We start from the raw sequence: 26,810 nt of genomic DNA, 5'->3' as shown, positions 1-26,810 counted from the left end.
AACATATTGACATTACATACTTTTCAGAGTACACACTGTCTATTCAATACTTTATTTTGTGACCAGGGCTGGTGTACCAGACCGTTGATGTGAATGTTTTTTGCCACTGTCTCTGGAACCTTGCAATATCACATTGTGTTATCCAGGACAGTGACTGTCGCTTCAATATAACCACCACCTCTTTTCTCTGTCTATACCGTCTTCACTTCTCCTTAACATTGTGTTCTCTGGTCCCTTTTACTTGTGGAAGTCACAGAGTACACAAGAATTGTGACCCACCTAGGCTAGTCTTCAGAATTAGCAGAGCATCTCTGTTTCTTCTCTCTCTTTTTAATAATTTCCCCTTTGTTTTTCTTTTTTTAGAGAGTCCCAGTTTTCTCAGAGATGTGCTGCTATTCCCATTGAGTATGCCAAGATTTTTCCTGCCCAGTCTCCATATTACATCCCATAATTAAATTGGAAAGGTTGATTCTAGCTTTTTTGTGCAGTGAGTCCATGTCAAAGTAAGAAATCTTAAGAAGAAAAATGGATTTGTTCTGGTGTGTCATTGATTGCTGGTGGGAAGATCAAAAGTTTCTCAGTCACTGTAGCCTCTGGTTGTAGTATTTAGAGAATACCTGAGAATAACTGCTCTGAGAACAGTTAGGATGATTTTGCCTATACCTAAAAAGCTAACCTAAAAGGCTTAATCAATAGGTGTTTATTATCTCTCATCACAGTAAGTTCAGAGTAAGGAAAGAGCAAAGTCGGTTAATTTATTATCTCAGTGATATGAAGGCTTTGTATGAGCTTCTCAACAATTATTCTGGCTTCTGTTCTATGGTCACAGGTAACTGCCTCAACTCTTAGCATAAGACAACTACCAGAGGCAGGAAAGTATAAGGGATGTGCCTGCGCTTATTTTTAATCAAATAAGAACACATTTTCCCCAGATTTCCCTGTAAACAGCCTTTATATTGTCACTGGCTAGAAATGGGTCCTATGCTTTCTATTAAACAGTTCATGACCAAGGAGAATGGGATTACCATAATTGGCCTAGACCAGGTGTTGAATAGTGGTTAAATTGTGGCCTCCCACAAAATGCATGTTTACCTGGAGCCTCAGAATGTGAGACATTATTTAGAAATAGCGACTCTGCAAATGTGATTCATTAAGGATCTTGATATAAAATAATCCAGGAGTTATAGTGAACCCTATATCCAATGACAAGTGTCCGTATAGGATGAGGGGAGAACACAGAGAGGAAGGCCACGTGAAGATGAAGATAGAGATTGGAGTGATGCTTCCACAAGCCATGTGATACTGCTCAGAACCCGAGAGAGGCAAGGAACAATTCTCTGGAGCCTTCAGAACACAGCCTTGTCAGCACCATGATTTCAGACTTCTGGAGGACAGAGGTATAGAGGAACAGACGTTTGTTCTATTAAATCTCCTAATCTGTGGTGATCTGCCACAGCAAGCCTAGGAAACTACACTAAACCAGAGTTTGGCAAACTAAGGCCCACAGTCGAAGCTTGCCGTTGACTGTTGATATAAATCCAGTTTTATTAAAACACAGTCGAACCCATTCATTTACACATTGCCTTTGGCTGCTTTCCAAGACAGTGGTAGAGCTGAGTCGTTGTCACAGAGACTTTATGTCCAGCAAAACTTGGAATACTTACTCTCTGTCCTTTTGCAGAAAAAGCTGGCTGGTCTTTTACCCAGGTTCAGTTTCTAGGGTTACAGAGAGGTCCACATTTTTTGACCATGTAATTTCTCAACAGCTAAACAAAGGGAAGTTCTTTTAGCAAAGAGGTCAGGGAAATTTTTACAGATAGTAAACCAAAATAATTATGAACATGTGAAGACTAAACATGGATTGTGCATAATGATAAACTAATACTTGTTAATTATCCACACTTGTAGTTTTAATCTAAAAAAATGCATCAAATTTATAGGCTCCCAGGTGGATTTTGTTATGTTTTATTATGTATCTGTATGTGTTAATAGATTACAAATTTGGCAGTAGATATAAACCACAATATTCACTGCGATCATGTTCATCTTGTGAATTGTGTATATAAAATATATGTTACAAACTTTCCTTTCTGTATTCCTGGACCTCTAGATGATGATATCCAAGACTTGGGGTTAAAAACACTAGACATTTCTGGGCCAGGTGAGGTGGCTCATGGCTGTAATCCCAGCACTTTGGGAAGCCATGGCAGGCGGACCACCTGAGGTCAGGAGTTTGAGACCAGCCTGGCCAACAGGGTGAAACCTCATCTCTACTTAAAATACAAAAATTAGCTGAGCATGGTGGCAGGTGCCTGTAATCCCAGCTATTGGAGAGGTTGAGGCAGGAGAATCCCCTGAACTTGGGAGGTGGATATTACAGTGAGCCAAAGTCACACCACTGAACTTCAGCCTAGGTAACAGAGTGAGACTCCATCTCAAAAACAATAAAATTAAACCAACCAACCAAACAAACAAAAAACCCTAGTCATTTCTACAGGAAAAAATAAAGGGTGGTACTGGGGCAAGGTTAGACATGTAGCTCATGGAATAGAAATGAGCGTTTAGGGGAAAAAACCCAACATGTTATTTATGGTCAGCTGAATTTTGACAAAAGTGCTAAGGTAATTTAATGGGTTAAAAATAATCCTTTCAACAGATGATAACGGGACAACTGAATATCCACATGCAAAATGATTAATTTTGACCACGATCTTATATCATACACAAAATATAATTAGAAATAGATTGTAGATTTAAATGTAAGTTAAAACTATAAAACTTCTAAAATAAAACATGAAAGAAAATTTTTGTGATCTTGGGTTATGCAAAGAGTTCTTAGAGATGATACCAAAAGCATGATTCACAAAGAAAAAAAATAATACACTGGACTTTTTCAAAATTTACAACTTTCAAGCTTCTAAAGTCACCATTAAGAAAATGAAAAGATACCCACAGGCTGAGGGCCAATATTTAAAAATTATATAGCTAATAAAACACTTATGCATAGAATACATGAAAATACTTGCAACTCAACAATAAGGCGAAGAACTCAATTTAAAAATAAGCAAAGGATTTTTATTCTACTAAAAAGATACTTGCATTGTATGTTCATCATCATACTGTTCACAATAGCGAAGACATGAAATCAACCTAAGACCCCATCAATGGTGTATTGAATAAAGAAAATGTGGTATATCTACTTCATGGAATACTATGCAGCCGTGAAAAAGAATGAAATAATGTTCTCTGCAGCAACATGGGTGCACCTGGAGGCTATTAACCTTAATGCAGGAACAGAAAATGAAATACTGCATGTTCTCACTTATAAGTGGGAGCTAAACATTAGATAGTCATGGACATAAAAATGGCAACAATAGACAATGGGAAGCAACTGGAGGGAGAAGGGAGAGAAGGAGGCCAAAGTTGAAAAATGAACTCTTGGGTACTGTGATCAGTACTTGGGTGATGGGATCATTCACACCCCAAACTTCAGCATTGAGAAATATACCAGGCAACAAGCCTGTGCATGCACCACTTGAATCTAAAATGAAAGTTGAAATTACTAAAAACAAAAGACCAAAGGATTTAAATAGTTATCTCTTCAAAGAACATATTTGAATGGCTGAGAATCACATGTAGAAATGCTTAACATTATTACTTGGGGAAATGCAGGCTAAAACCACAATGAGATGCCTTTTCAATCAAAAAAAGACAGAGAGTATCAAGAGCTGACAAAGATATAGGGAGCTTGGAACTCTCATACATTGCTAGTGGGGATGCAAAATGGTATGGATACTTTAAAAAATATACTTTGGCAGTTTAGTAAATGCTTTAATAAAAACATAAACTTAATGTGCTATATGGCACAGCAATTCTACTCCTAGGTATCTATGTAAGAGAAAAGAAAAGATATATCTATAAAGAGACTTATATGCAAAAGTTCGAGCAAAATTATTCATACTAAATAATTGGAAACAATGCAAATGTTCATCATCTGGTGAATGAATAAGGAAAATGTAGTCATCCAGGCAATGTACTATTCAACAATAAAAAGAAATAAGCTACTGAAACAGGCTTAAGCATGAATGAACCTCGAAAAACTTACGCTGTATAAAAAAGCCAGACACAAATGACAAAATGTTGTGTGATTCTATTTTTATGAAATGTCCAGAAAAGGCAAATCTATAGAGAAAAAGTAGCTTATGGTTGCCTGGGACTGCAGGATGAAAATGGAAAATAACAACCAATAAGAATAAGGAATCTTTTTTTAGGAGTTGGAAAGGGTTCTAAAACTGGATTGTGGTGGTCGTTGCACAACTCTATAAATTTACTAAAGATCATTAGTAGCGGCCGGGCGCGGTGGCTCAAGCCTGTAATCCCAGCACTTTGGGAAGCCGAGGTGGCTGGATCACGAGGTCAAGAGATAGAGACCATCCTGGTCAACATGGTGAAACCCCGTCTCTACTAAAAATACAACAAATTAGCTGGGCATGGTGGCGCTTGCCTGTAATCCCAGCTACTCGGGAGGCTGAGGCAGGAGAATTGCCTGATCCCAGGAGGCGGAGGTTGCGGTGAGCCGAGTTCGCGCCATTGCACTCCAGCCTGGGTAACAAGAGCGAAACTCCGTCTCAAAAAAAAAAAAAAGATCATTAGTAGCTGGGTGTAGTGGTGCACGCCTACAGTCCCAGCTACTCCGGAGGCTGAGATGGGGGGAGAAAGTAAAATCAACTAGTTATATAACAGCGGGTGGGTTTACGGTATGTAAGTTTTATCTCTGTATGATTATTCAAAAACACATAGTAAGAGAGTTTTTTAAAACTCCGCAAATATTTAACTTTGTCCAACAGAAAATACGGATGCAAACTACAAAGGATATCACCTGTATCCATTGCTATTTCAACTACAAAACTGATTACAGAAAGACTGAGGGGAGATTGGGAGTTCTAGTTCTTGTCAGAGAGATGCTTAATCTCATAACCATTGTGTAGCTCAGAGTGAAATATCTGAGCTTCCTGGCCTCCTACGGACCCAGTAAGCAGAATAAAAAGATAAGAATCTTATTAGCAGAATATACTTTTAAAGTTTTGCTCTGTTTCTTTTATCTTTATGCTATTCCAGTCAGGTGGGTTGAACAGATATTTTTGACCCCCTTTTAGCCCATAAAATCACAGACACGTTACTAATAGATAGTCACATCTGACTTTTCAAACAGTCTTGGCAGCTCCCCCTCCCTTCTCTCCTCAACCCCATTTTCTTATCCTCCCAATCAACTTTATATCTCCCACCAACATTGCATTTAAATCCCTGTCTCATTTCTCACTTTTCCTTTTCTCCTCAGAGGAAGAACAGTAAGGCTATAATCCTTGAGCCAATCTTTGCTTAAAATCTACTCTGGAGTGCATAGAAACCCAGTTCAAGGATGACTTCTTTAGCCAGGGTGCAAATTACATTTTCTGCAGTTTATTTTATTATTTTGTGAGTTTCTCTCCTTTTCCCAAGTTGTATCCAACTGAAGTTAAATTTTACCACATTCTCCAGATGATGAGTGATGATAGAATTTAGCTGTAAGGTATAGAAACAGCGACAGCAGCAGCAGCAGCAGCATTTGCTAACTGTTGGGTAAATGCTTGACCGTCCATGAAACACTTTGCCTGGATTATCTCCTTTACTCCCTGCTCCAGTCTATGATGTAGGTGCCATGATTACCTTCGCTTACAGATGAGAACATTGATCTGGGATTATGTTTAGCCAAAAAGTGGCAGAGAGCAGGTCTGCCTGAGTTTCAGCTTGAGGCATGGCATACGCTCATGTCAACTGCCCCTTTTCACAGATTTGACTTCTTGTCATTTAACCCAAACCCATGTGGAGAGAGGGAATTGAACAGTGTGGTCTCTTGGCGGCCTTTAATCATGAAATTGTGTAGATGGGCTATGGCAGTGTCCATCTACCATCCAGGATCACCATGGACACAGCTGTATGCAAAACAAACAAACAAACAAACAAACAAAGAAACAAACAAACAAAACACCTCCAAGTTAGAAATAAGAAAAAAGAAAACGACATGGTTTGCAATATCATAATGAAATGTTATTAGGCTTTAAAAAGTTTATCTATTTCCCTAGGGATGCTACTGTTTGACTTAGTGTTTATTATTGATTAGGATATTTTGTTACCTTGTAAGTTTAAATATCAACTTTTACAAGACTAATATCAACATAAATTATTCTTGTCCAAAGTGAGAAAAGATAACCCTAGAAATTAGTTTTATTGTTCTGTAGGACATTAACCAGTTTTATATTTAATTTAGCAATCCTAGTCTAACATTTTTGCAGACCTATGTATATAACTAACTCAGTGTCTGAAATAGTCTTTGAACTAGCTGTACTCTTCTTTCAGTTCTTTCATTAATAAGTTAAATACATCTGTGACATGTGCTAACTTAGTATTTGTATAAGAGGCATGTTTAACATTTTGAAAATTATACGGTGATAGCTTTAAGCTTGTTGAAAGTAGGAGACTAATTCTTTTCTTTCTGTGTCACCAGACACAGAAATGACTACTACCTTGTGTCTAAGAACATTAGGTAGTTCATTCTCTACGTCCTTCTCTGCCCGAACATGCTTAGAGCTAGCAGGAAAAAGCCTGCAGCCTGCTTTTCTGCTCCTTGCTGCTGCCTCTACTTGAGGCATGGGGAAGCATTTAGAAAGGGCTGTATCTCTCCTGTTCTCAGAGGCTCCAGTGCAAATAGAGGGGAAAGCCGGTATCTCGGTGCTGTAATCCTCTGATCTTCTGAGTGTCAGGCACGTTGCTCAATAACAGCATATTAACAAGACGCCAAGGCTCTTTTTCTATTTATTTATCTTTTTTTTGAGAGACAGATCTCTCTATTTTGCCCAAATTGGTCTTGAACTCTTGGTCTCAAGTGGTTCTCCACCCTTTGCCTCCCAAAGTACTGGGGTAACAGGTGTATGCCAGTCGCCAGTCCCCAAAGCCCTGTTTCTAAACACGGTATGTGAGGTGGATGTCCACACTGACTTTGTCACAGGCAGCTCAATAGCTAGGACAAAGGCTCAGCCACCTCGAATTCCTCCTTCTGACAAAAGAAGTGCTGCACACAGAAGGCTTAACATACTTCAGAGCTAAATGATCCCATTTCGAAATATTGGTGCCTGGAGGAAATAATGGGTGTTAACTGCAGCAATGAAGGGGTGAAGTAACCTGGTTACTAATGTACAATGGGGCCTATTATTTTCAGCCAGGATGAAGTGTTGTGAGTCTGATTAACTGTAATGAGCAATGCTGTGCATGTTTCAACAAGGAAAGGAGAATAGGAGCCTAAAGTTATTTCTGCCAAAGCTGTCTCTGCATCTGTCGGTGGAATCATTTCAGGAGCAGCCTTGTGTTAAGGATGCAGCTTGATGTTGGTAAAATGAGAAGGAATCTGAAAGCTCCAGGCAGAATCGCCGGCAGATCTCAATGAAATGACTTGGCATGATATATAAAAACACCCAGTGTGGAACCTAGCACTTTCCTAAAACAGAAAGGTGCTGTGAAGCTTTCATATCAAAGATTGGTTGGGGCTCTTTTAAGCACCCTGAGTCTTTAGAGAGGTTGATCATGTTTATTTCCCAGATGGGCGTCCCTGCCGTGACCGTGAATTGGTGTGATGGGATGCAACTACTGCAGTAACGTGCTGTCTAACATTCTTGTTTAAATTGTCTGTGTTTTCTGAGGGTTCAGTTTTAATTCATCACTTTTACATTTGATCTTTCTTTTATTATAATTGTCTTCATTTCATAAATATGACATGAATATCTTCTCCTTGTAAAAGATCCAAAGAATAGCAATTGATATTAAATATCATGTTTAAGTCCATATTTTTCCCTTCCCTGCTTTCCAATTGAAACACACTTCTATTCCTCGGTCCAGCAGGAACCACTGGTAATAGTGAAAACAGCTTGCTATATGTCTTCCTAGTGTCTTTTAAGTGATTACATACAAACTCATACACTTTTTTCTTTTCTTCCTACCTTCTTTCCTAAAAAAAAAGATGCACACACACGCACACACATACACACAGGTTTAAATATGTTTGCTTTTGCAATATTTTTTCAGCAACAGTAGGTCACTGTGTTTGCAATTGTTCCATATCAATTCATATTAGTTTAGTAAGAATGGACCTACTTCATTTTTATTTAAGATTGAATGCTCTTTTATTGCATGGATTTTCCCCAAATTGTTTCACTAGAAGCCTATTTACTGACATGTATGTTGATTCTGCATTTCCACTCTTGCAAATAATGGTGCCATAAACATTTCTTGTAAACATCTTTTGCATATGTTAACTATTTCTTAATGGTTATTTTCATGGAAGTGGAATTCTTGGGTCAAGCAGTGTGCTTTAAAATGTTTTTAAAGAGTCCATATATAGCATTAAAAAGACTCTCAATTTATAATGCCACCAAGAATATTTGAGAATAAAAGTTTTTCTCACTCTTACAAACACTGAATATTGTCGACTCTTTATAAAGAGTTGTGCCAATTTGATGACTGACAAAACAAAAGCAATAAAACCATGGCAGGGTAGTGAACTGGTTTAGACCTAGTCAAATGCAGTTTAAACCCAAGCTCCACTACAGCTAGCTGAGCTCTGTGGGCAAGTTATTTCGGATCTCCAGGCAACCTGTCCTTTCTTTGCAGTGGAAAAAATACTATAAGCCTTGGTTGTAAGGCTTCAAAATTAGCACAGGTAAACTCTGAAACAGTGGCTGGCCAGTAGCAAGCGCTCAATAAATGTTAGGTATTAGTATTAGCATTTTATTGGCTTTAGTAGAGCTACATATATTTTAATATATTTATTGGCCACTTGAAGTTTGTATTTTAATTATATTTTAACATAATTTGTGTTATGTTGAGTTCTTTAACAATTAAAAAATAATTTGGAAGTACTTTACACACATATATGATATAGAACTTTTGTCTTAATTGTATGTTGGAAAATATTTTTCAGAGTTATTCTTGTATTCTTCAATGTTGGATGTGCCATTTTTCTGTTTTCAAGTTTCAGAAGTTTAAAATTACTCTTTGATGAAATCTGTCCACTTTTTTCCACTATGACTTATCCTTTCAAAGTCTACTTAGGAAATCTTCCCCAAACAAGATTTTTAAAACAAGCAAACAAAAACACAACAATAATCATAAAGCCTTATTTATTATTAAATATTTAGCTCTCTAATCTTTTTGAAATTGGAAAATGTATGGTTTGCCTATGGTGTGAGATGGAAGATTTATGTAGTTTAGTTTTCCATGAAACCAACATATAAACAGTATATCCCGTCTATATTTACTTGAAATTACATCCTATATCTTAACAGAAAATAAACACCCATGAATTCATAGATCTGTTTCTTAATTCTCAAATTCTGTCCCATTTATTTCCTTTTTGTATCAATAGTCCAATTTTTTTTATTACAATAGTTTTTCTTTCATGTGATAGTAAACTGATAAAGCAATTGCCTACCATTTTTTTCTTTTTCAAAATTTTCATGTTATCCTTGAGCTTTTTTTCCTCCTCCAAATGCACTTTACAGTGTGTGTGTGTGTGTGTGTGTGTGTGTGTGTAACATAAAGAAAGAAATAGGTCTGGATTTATTTTTAGTTATAAATTCTACTTTATAATATATGCTAACATATAAGATAATAATTAATTTTTATATGTGAGAATGTGTCTGTCACCTGGCAGAACGTTTTTATTTGAAGAGTTTTTATTCTAATAATTTATCTGTGGAATCTTAAAATCATCAACCTGGAAGCAAACTGAACTTTCATTTCTTCTTTGTAGTTTGGGTTTAGATGTAGGCAATCATACTGCAGGAAATTACTATAATTTTCTAAGTTTCTTTGTGATATTTATATTACTTACACATTTACTTTGACATTTTTATTGGCTAAGCCTGTAGTGTAATGCAGAAGGTGGTCTTTTGTTTTTTTCTTGTTCCTATTTCTAATAGAAATCTTATATATAATTGCTGTAGGTTTCTGCTTTTTTTTTTTTTTTTGAGACAAAGTTTCATTCTTGTTTCCCAGGCTGGAATGCAATGGTGTCATCTTGGCTCACTGCAACCTCCATCTCCCGGGTTAAAGCAATTCTCCTGCCTCAGTCTCCTAAGTAGCTGGGATTACAGGCGCCCACCACCATGCCCACTTAATTTTTGTATTTTTAGTAGAGAAAGGGTTTTACCATGTTGGTCAGGCTGGTCTTGAACTCCTGACCTCAGGTGTTCACCTGGCTCAGCCTCACAAATTGCTGAGATTACAGGCGTGAGCCACTGTACTTGGTCAAACATTGATAGTAATCATTTCTTTCTCTTTTTAAAAAAAATTTTGGAGTTGGAGTTTTACTCTGGGCAACAGCGCAGGCTGGCGTGTAATGATGCAATCTTGGCTCACTGCACTCACTGCAACCTGTGCCTCCTGGGTTCAAGTGATTCTCCTCCCCTCAGCCTTCCAAGTAGCTGGGATTACAGGCAGGTACCACCATGCCTAGCTAATTTTGTATTTTTAGTAGAGATAGGGTTTCATCATATTAGTCAGGCTGGTCTCGAACTCCTGACCTCAGGTAATCCACCTGTCTTGGCCTCCCAAAGTGCTGGGATTATAGGCATGAGCCACTGCACCTAGCCTGGTTTCTGTTTAAAGCTTTTATAAAGTTAAAGACCTTCCATGTATTTCTAGCTGGCCCAAAAGTTTGTTTACTCAGGAATAGTCATTAAATTTTATCAAATGCTTTTCAACATTTACTAAAATTATTATGCTGGATTTCTCTTTTAATCTATTATCATACCTGGTTACATTAATGGCTTTCCTGATGTTACACCATTTTGGTATTCCTGAATTAAATGTGCTTGTCATGATACAGTATTCTTTTAATTTGCAGCTGGATTTGACTTGCTCATATTTTATTTAGGAATCTTAGAGAAACAAAAGTGCTCCTTTCATTTCTTCTTTGTCTTTTTTTTTTGAGACGGAGTTTCGCTCTTGTTACCCAGGCTGGAGTGCAATGGCGCGATCTCGGCTCACCGCAACCTCCGCCTCCTGGGTTCAGGCAATTCTCCTGCCTCAGCCTCCCGAGTAGCTGGGATTACAGGCACGCGCCACCATGCCCAGCTAATTTTTTGTGTTTTTAGTAGAGACGGGGTTTCACCATGTTGACCAGGATGGTCTGTATCTTGACCTCATGATCCAGCTGCCTCGGCCTCCCAAAGTGCTGGGATTACAGGCGTGAGCCACCGCGCCCGGCCCTCATTTCTTCTTTGTAGTTTGGTTTTGGTGTTAGAGTTAGGTTGACCTCACAAACATTTCCTATTCCCTGAAACAGATGGGATTTTTCCTATAAACTCATCTAGGTGTGGTTTGATGGAGTTTTATTTGTTTGTTTTGTTTTAATTTTTGTTTGATTGAGGTTAGCTTTTATTTTTTTTGAACAATCTTTTACCCTCCGCAACGGGGAGCCCAATGCTTCAAGTCATTTCTGACACTACCTGGGGCTAGCAAAGAACCTGCAGGTTAAGGGTTCAGTCCTACAGGACTGCCCCACTTCAGGTGCTAATCACAAGTCTCGGGCTTCTACCATTCTTCTCACCAACCTGCCATAAATCAGGATTCCTATGACTCTTTTCTCAGGGTCTTTAATTTGTTAGAAAGGCCCACAGACCTCAGAAAATTTCTTTATTTATTATTACCAGCTGATTATACAGAATACAACTCAGGACCAGCTAAATGGAAAAGATTCGTAGGGCAAGGTATGCTGTGTAGGGGCATGGAGCTTTCATGCCCTCTCCAGGTGCACGTCCCTCCAAGCCCCTTGATGTGTTCATCAACCTGGAAGCACTCTGAACTATTAATTTTTAGGGGCTTTCATGAAGGCATTATTAATTAAATCGTTGACCATTGGGGATCAACTGCAGCTCTAGCTCTTTTCCCCTCACCAGAAAGCGTGGATGGGGCTTGAAGTTGCAAAGGGAAAATCATGCTTTGGTCTTCCTGGAAAACAGCCTTCCTGTGGAAGTGACCTCGGGCTCTCAAAGAGCCACCTCACTAGAACCAGACATACTTATCGCTCCTATCAGAAATTACAGGGATTAAGGTGCAAAGATCAAGTATCTACTTCTTATTTTGTCACATCTAGTATTCATTTTTCCATCCTTTGTCTGTTATTCCCTCTGTGTCTTTTAATTTCAGGGGCCCTCTTGTACTCCACAGGTCACTGCATTTTATTTTTCAGAGTTTAAAATGAACTTTTTTGTGTGATTGCTGATATACTTTCATTTAACTGGGTTTTTCTGTTTGTCTGTTGTTGTTGTTTCTTTTGATATTGCCTGTGGCTGAATTGATTTTATATTTTATTCCATTATATTCCCTTCCTTGTGATTTGAAATGTATATGTCTATTTCTATTCTTCTAGTGGTTACATTTATATTTTGAACAATTTTAGCAATTCTGTCAACTGCTATAATATCGATATCTTCTTCTTACATAAGAATAAAAATTTAGTATTCTTACACTTCTCACCACTCTCCCTGGCAGCCTCCATGGTTGAGAACATCTGGGATTTTAGTTCCAGATGGTTATTTTACACATTTTAAAAACATCAAGTATCAACAGTTATTTAAACTTGACTATAACTTTTAGTGTTTTATTTGATTACTACTCTTTCTTGTATCTTTTTACTTGGTTTTGTTTTCTATTTTATGGGATTTTCCTTACATATTTTTCCCCCTGAAGTATTTATGGATGGCAAAAATTTCCAAGTCTTTGAAGGTTCAAAAATCTTCATTTTGTCCTCATACTTGAATGCAAGTTTGCCAGGGTGTGGAGTCTGGGTTTAAAATAACAGTCTTGGTTCATTTTCTTGTAGCTTTGAGTTTTGCTGTTAAAAAATAAGATTTAAATTTAATTGCTATATTATTGTAAGTAATCTGTTATTCTCTCTTCGGAAATTTTTTAAATGTTTATGTATGGTGTTCTGACATTTTACCATAATGTTGAAAGTTGAGGACATTTTAAAACTCATTTTGGCGTGACGTCGATCCTTTCAATCTGAAGACCCATGTGTTTATTCAGCTCTAAGTAAATTTATTCCAGTATCTTTTTATCTTTTTTCTGCTAATTTTTCTTTTTCAGAACTCCTCTATATCTCTTAATATTCTGTTGATATTTTCTAGTTTTTTCTTATCTACGATTTTTATAGGAGAAACCTTAGTTTGATCTTCTAGCTGTTACTCTTCATCTATACCCATGATGAGATTGTTTTAGTATTTAGAACATTAACGCTTACTATTACTTTACTTTGAAGATCATTCATTTTTTTTTTTTTTTTTTGAGGCGGAGTTTCACTCTTGTTACCCAGGCTGGAGTGCAATGGCGCGATCTCGGCTCACCGCAACCTCCGCTTCCTGGGTTCAGGCAATTCTCCTGCCTCAGCCTCCTGAGTAGCTGGGATTACAGGCACGTGCCACCATACCCAGCTAATTTTTTGTATTTTTAGTAGAGACAGGGTTTCACCATGTTGACCAGGATGGTCTTGATCTCTTGACCTCGTGATCCAGCTGCCTCGGCCTCCCAAAGTGCTGGGATTACAGGCGTGAGCCACTGCGCCCGGCCCGATCATTCTTAATTTTAGGATCTAGTTGTTTCTGTTTAAAGATTTATTATTTTCTAGAATTACTCTAAGGGCATTAATATAGTATAAGGTCTTCATCTTTTCTTTGCTCTCTTGAATGCTGCTTTTTTTAAAAAGAATGTTTTCTTTCAAATGGAGAATGAGATTTGATTTTCTATGTTTCCCTTTGTTTTTTTTCAAAACTTTCCTCTCCTCTTGGGCTGGGGTTGTTTACCTGCCTGTATTCTGGTTTGTGTGGCAGTGGAAGGAGGTTCACAGGGTGTTGCTGGGTCTATCTCCCACCCTGGGTGGGGGACCCGTGGTCACCATTTGTGGTGCCTTTTTGGCCCAGTGTCCACACAAACTGCTTTTCAGTGCTATGAATACCAAGGGCTTGACTGGGTCAGGTGAAGGAGTCGGGCAGTGGTGGAGGGGATATGTATTAAGGTTCTCCAGAGGGACAGAATGAATAAGATACAGGTACACATGAAAGGGAGTTTATTAGAGAGAATTGGCTCACATGATTTTACACAAAGAGGTCCCACCAAGATAGGCCATCTGCAAGCTGGGGATAGAGAGAACTGATAGTGGCCCAGTCCAAGTTAAAAAGCCTCAAAACCAGGGAAGCTGGCAGTGCAGCCCTCTGACTGGGGCCTCCTGAGAGCCCCGGGGAGGTCACTGGTGCAAGTTACAGAGTCCAAAGGCTGAAGAACTGGAGTCTGATGCCTGAGGGCAGGAGGGGAGGAAGCAAGGGTCCCTGCCTGGGAAGAGAGCGAGGCAGAAGATGCAGCAAGTTCACCTCCCCGCTTCTTCCTCCTGCCTTGTTTCTGCGGTGCTGGCAGCTACTAGATGGTGCCCACCCACATTGAGGGGGGTCTTTCTGTCTTAGTCCACTGACCCAAATGTCTGTCTCCTCAGTCAACACCCTCGCAGACAGACCCAGAAACAATGCTTCACCAGTCACCAGGCACTATCCGTCCAGTCAAGCTGCCACCGAGCATCAACTGTTATAGACCAGCAGCCTCAGAGACGCCAGCACCTGTCTCAGATTGCCCACGCCGTATTCCCTATTAACCCGTGCTCACACTCCTTGGCCTTCTTATCCCTCAAGCCCTCTCTTACATCCATTTTGGACTCTTGTTTTATTTGTCGTTCCTTTTTGTCCCCACGACTTTGATACTATTTGCTTTCTATTGTTTAGACAATCATCAACATTTTTTGTCTACTGGCACAGCTCTTACTTCTTTGCAATGCTCTTATGAGCTGTTACTCCCACCCCCTAAGTGGCTTTCTTATCACTTCATGGGGTTTGAGATGGGTTAAAGGTAAATCCATGTGGCTGAGGCTGACTTTCTTAGTGAAGTCTTAGCTTCCTCTGTTTGAGATCTCTCTAATAAACTCAAGGCTTGACCCAGTCAAGCCCTGGTATTCGTAGCACTGAAAAGCAGTTTGTGTGGACACTGGGCCAAAGAGACACCACAAATGAGGAACCTGGGTCCTTGCCATGGTGGGAGATAGATCCAGCAACACCATGTGACCTTCCTTCCACTGCCACACAAACCAGAATACTCGCCATCTCATCTTAGTCCCTATTGATATTATTGGGTTATTGATAATGGCTTCTGTCCGTGACAGGCAGAACAAGCTCCACTCTTCCCTGTGTCTATCTAATGACAGCATTTGGCTTGGCTGATACATAACACACTACAATCTGGGTCCTGATCATTAGACAACATCATCAGTTACTAATAAATAAATGTTGATTTACTGTCAGAGAAATAAGATGTCATATAAATTAGATAGGTGTGCTAAAAACTTAAACAATCATGAGGTTTAGATGAAAAGAAAGGAAGCAGATGATTCTGAGGTTCATAAGCATGATGGCTGGGTGTTAGCGTGCATGTGTGAGATGTGCCACTCTTGAACCTGGTCATTATATTGGCACGTTACCTATCTGACATGAAAACAACATGAACAACAAAAACGAGGCCATGAGTGTGTATAAATGAACCAAAATAGAAAAGCATTGCAACATACCTCTGAGTGCTAAGGACTGAAAGGTTTTAAACTATGCAGTCGTGCAGGGGTTTTCACATAAAATATTACCTTTGCTCCTCAGAAGAACCAAGTGAGTTAGGTTCTATTATTCTCCTCACTTTACAGCTTGAAGAAACTGACAATTTTAGTAACTATTCAAGGTCACACAGCTAGTAAGCGGTGGAACTGGGCCATAAACCTGTATTTCCCCAATTGTATGCTCTTTCATTTTCACAAGTAGTCCTTGATACAGGACATATTATGTCTTGGCGCTCACAAATGTGAATGTGGAATACTGGATTTTGAGATCACATTGGTAAGATTGACAGCCCAGAACCTACAGATCCTGAGAAAATTTTAAGTGAAAGATGAGTGAAGTGAAACTGTTAACTCATGCAATATGGGCATTTTGACTTTAATAGGGAAATTCTATCAATGTAAAAGCCTTGGGATGAGGGGATGGATCACAAAAGATGGCCTCACAGTTCCTTACCCATTGCCTCACTATATTCCATTTTTTCATTTTGCCAAGTCACAAACACACCAAGTGGAGGAACCAAAACTTAACAATCTTTTTGCACTCACTTATGCAATAATCAGCTCCTAGGTTTTTGTTAATTTGTTTTCTTCTTTTTGTTTTTGAAAGTGACAATGTAAGCAATGTATTTTGCTGTTGCTGTTGTTGTGGTAGGTTTGTTAGTATTTCTTAAATTTGAGAATGAACAATTTATTCCCAGTTCTGATCCACTACTCATCTACTATGCAATCCTCAATTGCGTATTTTGTGACTACACATTGTGCATATGTTCGTATGTGGCTGCATGTAAAGTGTGTGTTTGAGAACGCACATGAGCATTTTGGAAATAATTATTTATAGCTCTTAATTAAAAATTTTTAAAGGAACTATACAGGCTTAGTTCTTTGTTTTCAAATGTGAGCAGCTGAAATTAGATCCCTTATACACCTTGCCAGAGCAAAACTGTGCAATATGCGGAATGTGCTCTTGTCCCCTCTAGAGAGGTGAGGCTAAAGTGGAAATGGCTAATCCTCTTCACAGGGGATGAATTGGAAATTGAGTTTTGCAAACGAAGTCAGAGATAATTTCCCATCTTCATTATTTATGGAAATCAGTTACTGTATTTTAATTATCCTCTACTTGTATCGTCCACATAAAATGCCTTTCCTTTTATTTAAACTGCAAATAATTGCCAGTAGAATTATTCACTGGAAATTGGAATCCACTTTTTTGATCTCTAGAAAGCCTATTAATAATGAATGAGGATGCTATTTATTTGTTAAAATTCCACAAATGGAAACTGAAGAAAGACTCTATATTCCTCACTTATCTCCTCTGACAATACCTAAGTAAACTCACCCCAGGAGAAATGCCAAAATGTGGAAAAACATAAAGATGAGAACAATATTCTTTTTCCCTTTTTTCAACAATGAAATGCCTACTCATTTCAACAAATGTGAGCCTACTATGGGAAAAGCACTGTTAGGTGAAGTCAGGGAGAAAGTTAAAAGAGACTTGAATTTTGCCTTTCAGGACATAATAAACATCCATAAAATCCTTGACATTTGCAAACGATATACCCTGAGACCTTCACCAATCCCCTTATTCATGAGTCTTACTATAGCATATAATTTGCTACGTAAAATGCAATAAAATAAACTGAAAAATACAAGTGACCCCTTTGGATCCTTAATGATTGTATAAATACAGAACTCAAGTAATTTACAAAGCTATTAAAACAAATATTGCCATTAATATAAACTCTATACTATGCTATCTCTCACTTGAACAATTTTTACACTATCCAGAGAACTTGCTAAAATAGCTTCATGAATTGCTTTTTCCAGTTTTGGTACAGAATGTATGGTTGGTCTTTCATGTCTGAACTACAGAAAAATCTGAATCTTTGCTTCTAAATATTATTTTTAAAACTATGTATTATATTAAATAATATTATAAACTATGCTAAATATATATGTTAAATATAAACATATATATATTTTTCTGGCCAAAGCCATCACTTGATTGGATATACTCATTTTTCTCTTCATTACCAATGATAGAAGCCAATTTTCTTATTAGGAACTTTTTTCCCCCTCCCATTCAAAGAACCAAAATTTGACCACCTTTTTAGCCTGTGTATGCAGCTAAGCGGATAAACTTGTTGATGGGTTCCCTGGGGCTTCCCAGCTGCTCCCACAAACTATAGAAGTCACTTCTGAACTTCACCCATGGAGAATTGAATTCAAATTTGGGCCTCACAAAAATTAAAATATAATATCCACGATGAAATGTGAAGCCTTTCTAAATAGTCAAAGTACTAACTTCTATAACCACAAATGAACAAGGTCTGATATACTTATATATTCAATACTAGGGAGAAAGTGACAGATACTCAAAGGAAAGTCACAGGGAAACTTAATTTCAGAAGCTGCAGGGGAGTTTGAGAAAGACTACAGGGAGGAGGCAGCATTTTTTCCCACAGAATTACCCACAGAATTCCTTAATCTCCTTATATGTTTAACTGTTAGTCTAAAGAGGGACAGCTCTTTAGACCCTAGGAAACAACCTTCCTACAGAGAGTAAAAAATATTACCACCATAGTTTGCCCAAAAGCAGCCACAAATTAAGAAAGCATTCAAGCTCAACATCTATCTTAAATTCTAATCACTCTTCTGAACTCCTAATACCACATTGGACTAATCTATTACTTAATAGAAGCAATAATGTTAATATAAGTAACAAGAAGATATTATCCATTGCATAAACTTACATCAGACTGGACTAATCCACTGACAGTTAATAGCCTAATAGACTTTGAAGACAGGTAAGACTTAGAAATGTGTCACAGACATAAACATCATAGACATTTTGAGTAGAGGAAACAGAATGAGCAAAGATGTGAGTGAGAAGGCAGGGAGCTTTCATGAGGAAAGTGAATAGTGTAATCTCACCTAACTATAAAGGTAATTTCTCATGTAAAAAATAAGAAAAATGCTTTGCTCTTTTTGGAAATATGTTAAGATGAGATATACCCAGAAATAATGGCAGTGTATTTAAAAATACTATGGAAAATATAGTCAAAATATTTTTAAATGCATACTGATCTGGCAAGAAAGCAAGGGAAATTTCCAGAAGCACAAAGCAACAAAACAGTATTACTTCAGAAAGATACGCTATGGTGAAGCCAGTACTGCCCTAGGACAGCTTCTAATCCCTTATTCCCTAGAGTACAAATTTGAGGGATCGGGTGTGGATATGAAATAAAGCCTGGGACCTGGCAAAATGGCCAGGAAGATGACAGAGTCCATCCTGCAGCCACAGACCCTAAAGGCATGACCCTGAAAGCCAAGGGGGCACATGTGCCTTGCAGAAGGAGAGAATGGGATTAGTTGCCTGCGTTGAAGGTGTCTCTGGATGGAAGGGCAAGAGAGGCTTCTTAGAATCCCTAACTGGAAGACTACTCTCCCAGGAGTGTGAATTCACAGCTCCTATGTGGCTCCCATAAGTTGTAAGCTTGGACCTAGGTTGGTAAGACTCTAAATCCTTGGGGAAAGCATTGCAAATCCTCACTGAAGGAATGCACTTTAAATGCAGGCATTGCTAACATTTCCATGAATTTTTAAAATGTGTAGCTCACTAGGTACATGGGAAAAGAGACCACCATGAACAAAAGTCAGTGCTCAACAGTCAGTGCTCAGTGTAGAAAAGGAACTTCGAAAACTACAGATGGGGCAATTTTTCAAAAGCAGAGTATAAAATATGTATGTATAATTATGTGCAAAGAAATAAAAATGGCTATCAATATAATTTAGGAATAAGAGAACATTAAAATCCACCAGTAATATTTTTAAGTAACCAAATAAAACTTCTTAGAAACATGAAACTTAATAATTGACGGTAAAATTTCGATAGATGGATACAAAACAAACTGGTTTCAGCTATGGAAAGAATTCATGACTGGAAGATAATCTCAACAAAATAAATACCAAAAATCTAGAATAGAGATTCACAAACTTGCTCAGTTCATGACACCATTCATGTGTTAGTGCCTCAATAATATTTTTATAGTCCCCTGGAGCAAACGAAATACCCAGTATTTCTTTTATTAAGTAGTTAGGCTCAAATAACTTAAATTTTGGTATTTTGCATAGTATACAAAGAATAGCCACATCTCTCTCAAAAATGAAACATTCTCATGGTGTCCTTGTGAATTCACTCTGGTTTCCCAGTATTCCTTGACCTACAGTTTGAGAACCATGGATGTAAAGTAAATAAACAAAAAATGGAAAATGTCAAAGCCAACTTAGAGAGACTCCCATGAAGGTCTAACATATGTGTAATTGAAGTTCCAGAAGAAAGGGAAAAGACATGGCAAGAGAATTTTCTGGAATTAAGACAAAATTTATGGATTCAGAAAGAATAGCAAATTACAAGCAGAATAAATACAAAAACCTGGGTGTGGTGGCTCATGCCTATAATCCCAGCTACTTAGGAGGCTAAGGCAGGAGAATCACTTGAGCCCAGAAGTTTGAGGCTGCAGTGAGCTTTGATCACACTACTGCACTCCGGCCTGGAGTAAGACCCCATCAACACATTAAGTCCCCATCACTAAAAATGTTTTTAAAAAAGAACAGATACAATAAAATACATATCTAGACATATTTACCAAAACTATAGAATAGCAAAAACAGAACAACCTTAAAAGTAAAGACAAAAAAGTAATTCTTTTTTTTTCCTTTCCAACTTTTATTTTAGGTTCAGAGTACATGTGCAGGTTTGTGACGTGGGTAAATTGTGTGTTGTGGGGATTTGGTGTCCACATTATTTTGCGTTCAGGTAATGAGTATAATACCCTACAGGTAGTTTTGCATTTCTCACCCTCCTCTCACAAACCACTGTCACGTAGGCCCTGGTGTCTATGTTCTCTTCTTCTGTCCACATGTACTCAGTATTTAGCTCCTACTTAGAAGTGAGAACATGCGGTATTTGGTTCTCTGATAATTGATTTCCTAATAGTAATAATGATCTCTCTTATCCAGAGAGAAGCATGAGTATTTTGGAATATTTTCCTCCAATTTTTTACCTGTATATATCCAATAAAATATATGCTTTTGAAAAAAGTAAGATGCAAAACCATATGTATTGTATGAATATCAGTTGAAAATAAATAAATAAATACATACATATGTATATATAAATTGAGATTCATACTATACAATGGTATTTGTTTTATTAAGTAGTTAGGCTCAAATGACTTAATAGTAATATTTTGTATAGTATACAACAAATAGCTGTGTCTCTCTCAAAAGATGTAATTATATATGTAAATTGAGATTCATACAATACATATGGTTTTGCATCATTTTTCAGGTAACACAGTGTGGCTTCCATTTACCTATTCAACAAATGATAATCAAATGACATTTAACTAGGATTTAGCGAATGATTGTAAATAAATAACATTTAATTATATGACAAGGTACTATACTAAATATTTTGTAAATATTCAGTTATTTCATGTTAGGAACTACTCCATGAGATAGTTATTATTCTTGTTTTGCAGTGAGGACACTTAGTTTTTGTTAATTTTAAGCATCAGATGTAGTACTTGAGAAATGTTCTTTTGCCTATATGTTTATATTATATTCTTAATATAAATTTTTAGAAGCAAAACTAATGTTCAAAACTCATGAACTTCCTAAAGTTACTAATAAAGCTAAGTAAGATTTACCTAATTAACACTTTCTGGTAAGATTTTACCTAATTAACACTGTGACCACACCCTCAACAAAACTTTTCCAATATTGAATATAAAATCTAATTTTAGAGGTTGACAACTTCTGATAATATTGTAAGAAGGTTTAAAAGTTTACCTTGTTTATCGTTATTGTATTGTGATTTTACAATCACAATATTAACACATGTGTTTGAGTGTTCTTTATTTATGAATGTGTTAGAATGTTTCTCACATTAGCCAGTGTTATTGCTTCTTGTCTGTAATATTTGCTGATTTTTCTCTTGGTGTCTCAGCATTTTTCTCTAAATGCATTGCAGGTCTTCCTAATGTATATGAAGAACAGCAGTATTGTATATTATATTTGTGTCATGCATTCTTCAAATATATATGACTTTTATTTTATTTGCCAGGTTTCCTGGCAATTCTTCAATCAAATGAATTGTGCATGAATATCTTTTTCTTTTCTGTTGTGCTTAGATTATCCATTCCCATCCCAAGGTTAGATAGTTATTCACCTATATTGCCTCTAAGTGGGTTAATATTTTATTATTTTACATTTAACTCTTTAAACCGTCTGGAATACTCTTTGATATATGTACTAATGTGAAGATTTATTTTAGTTTTTGTTTTCCAAATGTTTAACCTTGCCTGTAGAGGCTTCTTCCCTATGCCTTTAAATCAATACTCTTAGTAGTCACAGCTAACAGACTTCAACTTTCCTCCTATTATTTTAAGACCCATTGCAGTTTTTAGATCTCACCTCTCTGCTAAAACATCTCTTGTCAAGTCACCAATGACCTCCCCATTATTATTTCCATTGGCCAGTTTTCAGTCTTGATGCGATTTGATCTGTCAGCAGTATTTGCACAGCTAACCACTGTCTCTTCCAGCAACAGATTCATCACCACAACCTCCTACCTCACTGGCGATTCTCTCCCCCACTCTGCATATTCCTGTCTCTTAGTGCTGACAGGCCCTAGGCGTCTGCCCATGGACTTTTCTCTCTATGCTCATTCCCACCCCGATTTCATCCAGATTCACAGCTCCTCATAAAATTTGTATACTCTGACTCCAGGGTTTATGACTGTAGCCTGTGTCTCTCCTCTGAACTCTAGGTTATATATTAATACAACAGCCTTCTCAATATTTCCACCGAGATGTCTTAACAGGCATGCTAGATATCTCGTAGCCCAAATTAGATTCTGATCTTTCCAAGGCCGTTTTTCATGAAGTCATCTCAACTCAGCTAATAGAAACTACATCCTTCAGGTGTTCAGACCAAACATTTAGGAATCACCCTTGACCCTCTCTTTTTCTCATACCTCACTTTTACGCCTTCAGTAAATCCTGTTGACTCTACCTTCTGCAAAATCTTCCATACCATCTGCACTGCTACTTTGTTCATCATCTCTTGGCTGGATTTTTGCAATAGCCTTCCACTGGTCTTCCCAATTTTAGTCTTGTTTCTTTGCAGCCTATTTTTAACTAAGAAACTGGAATGATCATTTAAAAATGGAAATCAGATCCTGCCATGCCTCTGTCCCGTGCCTTCCAATGGCTTGCCATCTCACTTGGAGTAAAACCTAAAATCTGGATAATGGTGTAAAAGACTATATGATCCAATCCCCAGCCCACCCCAGTCCCTCTCTGGCCCCATTTCCCATTGCCTGCCTCAGTTACTACAGCAAAGGAGGATTTTGTCTCCTTCTTTCTTGAACACATCCGGCTGGTTCCCACTTCAGTGGCTTTGGAGTTGCTGTTCTCTTCTGGAAGGCTCTGTCCCAAGATATATGGGTGGGTAACTCCTTCATCTTTTTAAAAATCTTTGCTCAAAATTACCTTCTTGGTGAGACCTTCCTCATTATCCTATTAGAAAGTGTGTTATTCCCTCATCCTTCCATTCCTTTCCTTATCCACTACATTACTCTTATCATTGTTTTATATATCAGAGTCTAATTTACGCACATTTCATCTCTTTGCACTGATCCTTCTCTCAATTATTGAACCAGTATCATCTGATTGAATCACTAGGATTTTGTTAAACATATTTCACATTTGGTGTAGAAGGCCTTTCTTATTAGTCTTCTTTTACAAAATTCCCTTAGTTATTCTTGGCTTTTTATGCCAGCTTAACTTAAAAGTACTTCATCATGTTCCAAAAGAAGAAAAATCAAGTTGATATTTTTATTGGAATTTCATAATACGGGGACATTCATGTGCAAAGAATTAATATCTTTATATCCCTCGCTCTTTCTCAGAATGTGGTATGTTTCTCCATTTATTCAAGCCCATTTTCTTTTTGACATTGGCTTTGTAATTTTGTATTTTCTATAGTTCTTACATGTTTTATATTTGAGTTAATCCTGTATGTGGTAGTTTATGCTTTTTTCCCCTGCTTTGTTCTGTTGATATTATTTTATTCCATTATGTATATTCAAAAGATTATTTTCAATTAGTTATTTTTTCAAATTTTTATCTATCAACAATATTGTTCAACTGTTTTATTACTGGCAACAGATTTTCAATTTACTCCTTGAGTTTTTGAAGCAGACATAATGATAATTCTATCCCCTTTTCATCATGGTACAATACCTTGCCTAAAACTTCTGCAGGGTGTTGAATAATAGTAGTAGTCACTAGCCTGTTGGTCTTCCTCTCCTCGTTCACACTGCTGGTTTAAAGTGGATGCCTTTGTCATATTAAAAATGTATCCTTACATCCCTGATTTACAACGTACTTTTTAAAAAAATAAGAAAAAGTTCAAGAAGTCTGTCCTGTGCTTTTTATCAGTTGAGCTAATTTTACCTATTAATCTGATTAATAGATTTTTTAATATTAAACTAGATAAATGGTTGCAGTGGGTGGTTTTTTAAAGAGACACTGTTTAATTTAATTTATTAATGTTTGAATGAGGATTTTACATCTATGTGTCTGTTCCAAAATTTCCATCTTGGTGCTATCTTTTATCAATTGTTGGAATGGGCACTTTTATGAAATAAATTAGGAAGCAATTTGTCTTGTCCAGGATAGAAGGCAGAATGTGAATATAATCCTGTGTGTGTTGAGGTGTGGGTTTACGTAGTTCATGGAGAGTATATGCTCCTAAGAAATTTGACGGAATTTATTGTTAAAAACTACCTGGTTGCAAAGCCCAAAAACGTTTTTGATAATTTATTGATTTTCTTTCTCATGAGTATTGGTGTATTTCAGTGTTCTACCACTTAAAAAAAATCTTGATAGTGTTTTTTTTTTCCAATACATTGCCTATTTCTACTGAATTTTCAAATTATAACTGGAATTGTATGTAGTATTTTCTTATGATTTAACTAAATCTGTTGTTGTGGCCTTATTATCATTTCTAGATCTGCTTATTTTTACTTTTTTTCTATTTATCTTGTTAGTTTTCAGGAAGCTTGCTTAATTGATATTAAATTTTTCTTTCTAATAGTAAAGCATTTAAGGTTTGTTTACTACCATTTTGATAAGTTTTATCTTCAGTTTTTTTTTTGTCCCCCCAAAACTGGCTTCTATTTTAGTTTGCCCTTGGTCTTATATTAATTTAGGAAGGTGATTTTTAATTTCCTGCTTATTAAGTTTTTGTTCATGTGTTTAAATTACTGTTCATATTTTTCTATTCTTATTGTACTGTGGTCAGAAAATGCGATCAGTGTAATTTCTGCTACTAAGAATTTACGGGTGCTTTTTGTGATGTGGTAGATTGGGTTTTATAAGGTCCATGGTCACTTGAAAATAAGGTACTTCTCTAATTATAGTGAAGGCAAGTTTTTTTAGTCTGTTAATTATATTATCAAGTTATCTATATCCTTATCTTCATTGGAGGTCTATCTTATATCTGAGGGTGTTGAAGTCTCCCGTAATAGTACGTCTGCTAATTTTGTGTCATACTGTCAACAGTCTGTTTGCTTTACTTTCTATACTGAGTTTTATATTTTTTACATGAACATTCTTGAAATCTACTTGTTCATTAACAGCTATACCTATTTTCACTGTCATATTTGGCATCTATAAAGTTCCCTCACACTTTGAATTCATGGGACTCATATTATTATTTCTAACCCTGCTTTCTGTTGTTCTGTGGGAATATGGAGAATGGCAGCCTCTAGGCTCTTCCTCTTTCTACGACACGTGAAGTGAGAGACCAGGGAGCACCCATCTAATAGAGAAGTCACCGTTGGCATCTGCTCTCTCGCTGTGCTTCTTTCCTGATAACGGCATTTGCTGAGCACATTTGCGGAAGGAGGACTTTAGCCTCCTTGTGTAGTTTTCAGGTTGGTGTGGGCATCAGGGGCCTGGAGAAGAGGAGGAGAGGGGTGCAGCTTTCTCTTTCCTTCTGAGCCCAACCAATTGCACCTTCACTATTTTATCATGTATGTGTCTTCAACCTTACCTATGTGTGGAAGTTGATTTCAGATTCTAGAGCAGGGAGATAGAATAGATAAAATAGAATATCTCTGTGTCTACTTCTGTGGAGTTGTTGCGTGTGTGTGTGTGTGTGTGTGTGTGTGTGTGTAGTTTTTTCTTTTTTCCTGCAGTATCTCAATAAGGATTTTTGTGGAAAGTTGATAGAGATAACATCAGGAGCTGCTAGTTTGGTTTAAAAAAATCTGCTACTGAAATGTTTCCAAAAAGATGTGGTATATTCAGTCAGCACTGTATTTTAAGAACTCTTATCTGGTCTGAATGTAACAGAGTGCTCAACTAGGAGATAATTTCAGCTGTCCAAGAGAAGTTGTCAGCCTCTGGTTTTGGGAATGGAGCAAAAACTAAGTAGACAGAGATGCATTAGGGAGACAGAATCTATACTATAAAAAATAAATGGATTTGAATATATGTGTAAAAGTGTGAATTGGGACTTGGCTGGAAAGAACAAAAGTATGTGAGGAGTCTAAATTAATGCTCAACTTCCTAGCACAAATTAATGAAAATATTTGCCATATTGCCAGAAGGAGAGCACATTCTGAAAGAAAAATAATTGTTGTGCAGGATAAGGTTTCTATTTTATTTTTAAGAAATGCATAGGTAAGAAGTAAAATGCAATGTGAAAACGAATTAAAGATGAAAAATACGAAAAATAGTTAAATCAAGGAGATGAGTGTATTAGTGTTTACTATTATTTCTATTTTGTTATGTACAGAAAATTTCATAACAAAAGCATTTTAAAAAAGGGAAGAAGGCCAGGCTTACACCCAGCCCTTTGGGAGGCTGAGGCAGGAAGATCACGAGGTCAGAAGTTCAAGACCAGCCTGGGCAACACAGTGGAACTCCGTCTTTACTGAAATATAAAAAATTAGCCAGGTGTGGTGGTGGGCCCCTGTAATCCCAGCTACTCAAGAGGC

At 37.2% G+C, this 26,810-nt stretch overlaps 1 protein-coding gene and 1 non-coding gene across 11 annotated transcripts in view; both read left to right on the top strand.

The window, feature by feature from the left end:
- Window positions 1-26,810, top strand: part of OPCML (opioid binding protein/cell adhesion molecule like) — a 1,172,302-nt gene that overhangs the window by 87,878 nt on the left and 1,057,614 nt on the right. The gene's annotated exons all lie outside the window — the stretch shown is intronic.
- On the top strand, window positions 15,517-15,620 carry LOC118146037 (small nucleolar RNA U13). The gene has a single exon (XR_004731506.1). It is a non-coding gene; the product is annotated as a small nucleolar RNA U13 (small nucleolar RNA).

This window comes from Callithrix jacchus, chromosome 10, assembly GCF_049354715.1.
Source record: "Callithrix jacchus isolate 240 chromosome 10, calJac240_pri, whole genome shotgun sequence".
NCBI classification, from domain to species: Eukaryota; Metazoa; Chordata; class Mammalia; order Primates; family Cebidae; genus Callithrix; species Callithrix jacchus.
Note: the sequence above shows the minus strand (reverse complement) of the source record. Positions and strands in the feature narration are given on the sequence as shown.